Source organism: Poeciliopsis prolifica, unplaced genomic scaffold, assembly GCF_027474105.1.
Source record: "Poeciliopsis prolifica strain line A6 unplaced genomic scaffold, Auburn_PproV2 SCAFFOLD105, whole genome shotgun sequence".
Taxonomy (NCBI): Eukaryota; Metazoa; Chordata; class Actinopteri; order Cyprinodontiformes; family Poeciliidae; genus Poeciliopsis; species Poeciliopsis prolifica.
This window is the reverse complement of record NW_026562480.1, coordinates 82,559-88,558: the sequence shown is the minus strand read 5'-3', so window position 1 is coordinate 88,558 and position 6,000 is coordinate 82,559.

The window sequence follows — 6,000 nt, the reverse complement described above, 5'->3', positions numbered from 1 at the left end:
TTCCTGTTTGGTTCTGATTCAGTTTGGTATGTTTGCTCATCAACAGGAACCACCATGCAGGTATCAGTCTCCTGTTTTAATTCAATCAGTTCTTCACTATGACTGCAGTAAACGTCTTTCTCTTCCACTTTTATCCGCAGGTGTTCTAGATCCTCCTGTTCTTCTTTTATTTGATGATCTTCTGGTTCTTCCTGTTCTTGTTTCACCTGCAGAGGTTCAAACTCATCCTGGTCCAGAGTGGATCTCCTCTCCTGGTTATAAACGTTACATTGCAGGCAATCTGCAGAAGAAAAAGGACAAAAAGAGTAATTCTTAACTTTACTGAATTAAATAGGAGAATTCATTCAACATTAAAACAGTTCCTTTGTTACTTGCTTTTCTAAGTTAGACAGGAAGAACTGTGGGTCCATTTCCTGTAAGTATGGGGACTGGTAAAGGACCAGCATGCACTGGTTGGGCCTGTGGGTTTTGACCAGAGCAGGAGAAGAAACAATGAAAAGTAGTGATGGTGAGATGAAGCTTCATGAAGCTCTGAGGAACTCCATCCCATCATGGACTCATGAGCCGATGCACCGCGGTGCTTCATATGCTCCACTGTGACATCAAGTGGACAATATATGTAAAATAGGCAACGTGAAAACAACACGAAGCCTTACAATGAGTAAACAAGTAAAAGATGTTTGTGATTCTGATTAATCTGTTTGTATGAAACAATGGCTGCATCATAAAGGAAACTAGAAACAAATAGAAAACAGAGAGTTGTGATTGGCTTGTTATTCGCTGTTTCACCAGGGGCAACGATTTATTACTAAAAATAAAAACTTTAACTGTATTCTGGTTTAGGTGAGTTCTCTGTTTTATGTGCTTCATTAAAATCCTCCTGGATTACTCGGCACATCACTAATGAAAAGTTTATTTTTATTATTTGCTTCTTAAACTAGAAAAATAAACTATAAAAGGAATCTTAAAAGTTTTTTGAACATTTAACTTCTTTTATCTACGTATGAAGCAAACAATCGCCACAACAATTTATTTATTACAAATTATTACATTTTACAGCTTCTAACACCGCTATTATTAGTTTATGCTGCTTTCTTTACTAACCTCGCGCTGCATTTTCACATTTCTCCCGTTTTCAAAAGAAAGACTCAGTAGTTAAAGGAGGAAGAGCCATAAAAAGGTCATTTTCTCTCCATAAATCAGCCATTCTCATTGTGATGTCTGCGTTCATTTACCTGCTAACAAAACATTTATCCGGGAAAAGAGCGTTTACTAAAATGATCCTCATGCAGAAAGATGCAGACATTTAGACCTTAACCTGCATCCAAACGCTGCTGTTTCCTACCTATTCGGTGTAAGATGATCTGGGGAGTCCGGGAGAAATCAAGCAGTCTGCGCTGATCATCCATCTCTTCCTCCGACTGGACGATGATTTCTTTAAACTCTGTCAATGTTTCTGCAGTTCACTGCTCGCTGATTCACTGGTTTAAGCTGGACTGGAGATATTTATTAGAGAAACACTCAAACATTCAACAACACAGACCATGTGCTGTCCTCTTAGTCTTCTTCTACTTCTTTTTCTTCTACTACTACTTTTTCTTCTTCTTCGGGGTTTTAAGACTGTCGTTCATTCATGTCATCGCATTACCGCCACCTTGTGGATCCAACGATCATACATCTACAGATTTCTCATAAAGTGCCAGTTCTCTTTGCAGAACCTAAAATCTTTTCCTAGTAACAGAATAAGCTGCAGCAGAAAAGAGAAAAATACAACTAAGACAAAAGAAACACTAAATTATTGAAGACAATAATAATCAACCAAACTACAGAGACAACATGCAAGTTTTTATACAATGATAAGGAAGGAAAAACAAGGGCAAGACGGTCTGGTTCTTATTCAGCTGTGGAAAACAACCTTCCAGCCTTGTACAAGTAACCCAAATAGTTCTTTACAAGAAATTCAATTCTTTTGGTCAGAGTTCACAAACATTTCACATGACATGACTAGGAGATGTGACCTTACTGTAATTTTTCCATGACAACTCGTTAAAGCTAGACTGGAGATATTTATTAGAGAAACTCAAACATTCAAAAAACAGAACATCCGCCATCTCATTGTTCTTCCTCCTATTCTTCTTCTTGGAGACTTTATGACAGTCGACATTCACATTGTTTATTCTGGATAATTTGAGCAAATAGGGTGAAATATCATTCACCTAGCACTCGAAAAGTGAGACAAAGATGGGCAACCGCCGGTCAGAGATTCGGTTGTTTTCCGACTTTTCAAATCAGTTTCAATCTCATTTTACTTTAAAGGCAAAACTATCACTAATACTTTTCTGCTAATTTTTTTTTTAACAAACTCAATCATCATATACATTCTATTGTCGAGTTAAAAAATAATAATGATAATAATCCCCACAAACTTTCTCTATTGTACAGAATAATACAAATCAATCCCTCAAGTCCAATCAAGTGGGAATGTTCTGGAAGGGAGTCAAACTGATAATGCATGAAATAAGTCACAATGGTCCACAATGTCTCTTCATCTATCAGCATCAGTACTGGCTCTCCTCAGGGCTCTGAGCTGAGCCCTCTGCTTCACATTGCACACACTACATACAGTTTGACATAAACAGCATGTTAATACAATAACATACAGTTTATCATAATTCTTTTTTGATACAGAATATGCCAAAAACTACAACAGATCTGGGAAGGAAAATGTCATGGCTGCACATCTCCAAGTATCTAAAGGTGAAGATCCAAATGATCCCATTTAACAAATACAACAATTTTCAGCTCTATAGACATGAAATCCCTCCAGTCTTTCATTCCAATTTTTAACAAAATCAATTCTTTCGTGAACCTCAACATAGGATATGTTTGGAAATTAGGCCTGTCACGATAACAGATTTTGCTGGGCGATTAATTGTCTCAAAAAATTTGTGCAATAAACGATAATGTAGTTTGAAGACCTTTATACACTGATTTAATGGAAATTACGTAATAATACATGCGGTTTCCTGCCAAAGATAGAAACACTTTACTTTCAAAAGGACACTTAACACTGGGACTGATACACAAAATAAATAAAACCAAAACCAAAAATAAAATAGATTCTCAGTCTCCATTAACAATAAATGTACTTGAATAAAAACTAAACAACATAAAGCCAAAGTGGAAATAAACACTGCATTCAACCAAAAGAGTGCAGATTATGAAGTCAGTATTGTATATTGGCCTTCAGTAATAATTAGATTTAAATAGAGAAGAATCCGACTTCCTGATGCAATAGTTTAAAATACAGGATTTTTTACCCCGATGACAATCTTAGAACGATATTCGTTCAGAGATTGTGACTTGTGTGTTACGGAAGATCGTTGTGGCCGCTCCGATCTAAATCAAGGATTTACCCAGACTGGGAGAGTGACGCAGCTTGTTGACTGTGACCGGTAGCCAATCAGAAAGCGCGGATTCTCCTCGTGCTTTCTGAGGGGAAACACGGAGGGAATCCCGAACAGCTGACACGATGCAACCCGAAGTCCAGCGGACATCGGAAACAACATGAATGTTTATTCAACAGTTCGTGCAAAAAAAAAAAAAAAAACATAAATAACTAGGGGAGAAGTTAAATTTCTACCAGAAAACCCCGTAACTTTTCAGCTGTTCTTCGTTAACGTGACATAAATAGGTTATAATGATTTTCATTTAGTCAGGACTGACACAAGCCACATGCATTGCAGATAGATTGTAGTGAGGAATTGATTAATGCCTGGTTTCAAAGTTAGTGAACTGGACTTATTATTTTGTGCCCATTGTTGGACACAACACGGTTCGATCAAACCTTTATATCTAGGATTTCTGTCGGCTAATGTGTCTCTGAGGTTTTGATAAAGAGTCAACAATTCGCGACATAATGTGTGCTGGGCATTACACTAAGGAAGTACGGAAGGGAGGTCAGTGGAGTGGAGCCTTTTTTCATTCAGTGTAAGAGAACCAACAGTAAGGTAAAAAGGCAGGAAGAAAACGATATAGACGATAATTGAAATGAGGTTGATAGTTTTAATTTATTGTGTGATTAATTGATTTATCGTTTATCGCGACAGGCCTATATCGGAAATACTTCTACGGCTTTTCACCAGTGTGAATCCTCATGTGCTTAGTTAAATTATGTTTTTCACTAAAACTTTTTTTACAGTTCACACATGAAAACGGCTTTTCACCAGTGTGAATCATCATGTGTCGAGTTAAATTCTGTTTTTTACTAAAACTTTTTCCACAGTTCACACATGAAAACGGCTTTTCACCAGTGTGAATCCTCATGTGCTTAGTTAAATTATGTTTATGACTAAAACATTTTCCACAGTTTCCACATGAAAAAGGCTTTTCACCAGTGTGAATCCTCATGTGTCGAGTTAAATTCTGTTTTTTACTAAAACTTTTTCCACAGTCCACACATGAAAACGGCTTTTCACCAGTGTGAATCATCATGTGCCGAGTTAAACAAAGTTTTTGACTAAAACTTTTTCCACATTTCCCACATGAAAAAGGCTTTTCACCAGTGTGAATCACATCCATGTGCCGAGTTAAACTCTTTTTTGACTAAAACTTTTTCCACAGTCCACACATGAAAACGGCTTTTCACCAGTGTGAATCCTCATGTGCTGAGCTAAGTTCTGTTTTTGACTAAAACTTTTTCCACAGTCCACACATGAAAACGGCTTTTCACCAGTGTGAATCCTCATGTGCTTAGTTAATGCCCGTTTTTGACTAAAACTTTTCCCACAGTTCACACATGAAAACGGCTTTTCACCCGTGTGAGTTCTCATGTGAGCATCAAAAACAGATTTGAAAGTCAAATGCTTTTTACAAATGACACATGAAAAAGGTTTCCTTCTTTCCTGATGTTGGTTCTCAGTTTCATCAGGCTTTTTAAGATGTCTTGGTTCCTGTTTGGTTCTGATTCAGTTTGGTATGTTTGATCATCAACAGGAGCCACCATGCAGGTATCAGTCTCCTGTTTTAATTCATCAGTTCTTCACTATGACTGCAGTAAACTTCTTTCTCTTCCTCTTTTATCTGCAGGTGTTCTAGATCCTCCTGTTCTTCTTTTATCTGATGATCTTCTGGTTCTTCTTGTTCTTGTTTCACCTGCAGAGGTTCAAACTCCTCCTGGTCCAGAGTGGATCTCCTCTCCTGGTTATAAACGTTACATTGCAGGCAATCTGCAGAAGAAAACAGACAAAAAGAGTAATTGTTAACTTTACTGAATTAAATAGGAGAATTCATTCAACATTAAAACAGTTCCTTTGTTACTTGCTTTTCTAAGTTAGACAGGAAGAACTGTGGGTCCATTTCCTGTAAGTATAAGGACTGGTAAAGGACCAGCATGCACTGGTTGGGCCTGTGGGTTTTGACCAGAGCAGGAGAAGAAACAATGAAAAGTAGTGATGGTGAGATGAAGCTTCATGAAGCTCTGAGGAACTCCATCCCATCATGGACTCATGAGCCGATGCAACCGCGGTGCTTTCATATGCTCCACTGTGACATCAAGTGGACAATATATGTAAAATAGGCAACGTGAAAACACACGAAGCCTTACATGAGTAAACAAGTAAAAGATGTTTGTGATTCTGATTAATCTGTTTGTATGAAACAATGGCAGCATCAAAAAGGAAACTAGAAACAATAGAAAACAGAGAGTTGTGATTGGCTTGTTATTCGCTGTTTCACCAGGGGCAACGATTTATTACTAAAAATAAAAACTTTAACTGTATTCTGGTTTAGGTGAGTTCTCTGTTTTATGTGCTTCATTAAAATCCTCCTGGATTACTCGGCACATCACTAATGAAAAGTTTATTTTTATTATTTGCTTGTTAAACTGGAGAAATAAACTATAAAAGGAATCTTCAAGTTTTTGGACATTGAACTTCTTTTATCTACGTATGAAGCATCACCTCAGTGCAGCTTGTTGATTGAACTTTTATAGGATGTTTG